This window comes from Egretta garzetta, unplaced genomic scaffold (assembly GCF_000687185.1).
Source record: "Egretta garzetta isolate BGI_Z169 unplaced genomic scaffold, ASM68718v1 scaffold1450, whole genome shotgun sequence".
Taxonomy (NCBI): domain Eukaryota; kingdom Metazoa; phylum Chordata; class Aves; order Pelecaniformes; family Ardeidae; genus Egretta; species Egretta garzetta.
In genome coordinates this window covers 39,363-40,036 of record NW_009258326.1, presented here as the reverse complement: position 1 = coordinate 40,036, position 674 = coordinate 39,363, and the positions used below count along the sequence as shown (strand labels likewise).

Below are 674 nucleotides of genomic sequence, written 5' to 3'. Positions count from 1 at the left end.
CCCATCCTCCCCCCCGCCACCCCCCGCCGCAGGGAGTGCAGGGCCGGGCTGAGCCCGCTGGGGGCCAGCGCTGGTCCCTCGCTCTGCACCGTCCCCCTCTGCTGCGTCCCCTCGCGCCCCTCCAGCCCCTCCGCTGGGACCCACTGCAGCCCTGGCGCCTGTCCGGCCGCATCCTGCACCGAGGACACCTGAGCAAAGCGCCATCGGTGCGAGCAGCCCCAGGGTCTGACCACGGCCTCAGATGGAGCGTCCCGACCAGTTTCCCTCCTGCGCCCTTCTGCAGGCTCACGAGCGGGCGATGCCCCGAGGAGATGCTGCGGAGACACACGGGGGCACGGTGCTGCCAGGTCCACCCAGAGCAGCCCGCCGGGCTGGGCACCGCATCTCCCAGCGCGGAGGGACGAGACCGTGGTGCTCAGGAGAGGAGCCCGACTCATCCGTGCCTACAGCCCCTGCCCTACAGCCATCGCCCGGGCTGTGCCCTGCTCCGTCCCGCTCTCCGCAGCCTCCGCGGGGATTTCTTCCCAGCAGCGGGACATTTTCCTGCCCGAAGCCCGGACAGCTGGGAGGGAGGGGGGTGAGCGGCGAGTGCCAGCCACCTGGATTCCCATGCATGGGCAGCATTTCTTGCACTAAAACAGAAACAAAACCCAACGCGAGCGACTCGCCCCTTC

At 70.2% G+C, this 674-nt stretch overlaps 1 protein-coding gene across 1 annotated transcript in view; it reads left to right on the top strand.

The window, feature by feature from the left end:
* Positions 1 to 674, top strand: part of ANO8 (anoctamin 8) — a 12,270-nt gene that overhangs the window by 7,364 nt on the left and 4,232 nt on the right. The gene's annotated exons all lie outside the window — the stretch shown is intronic.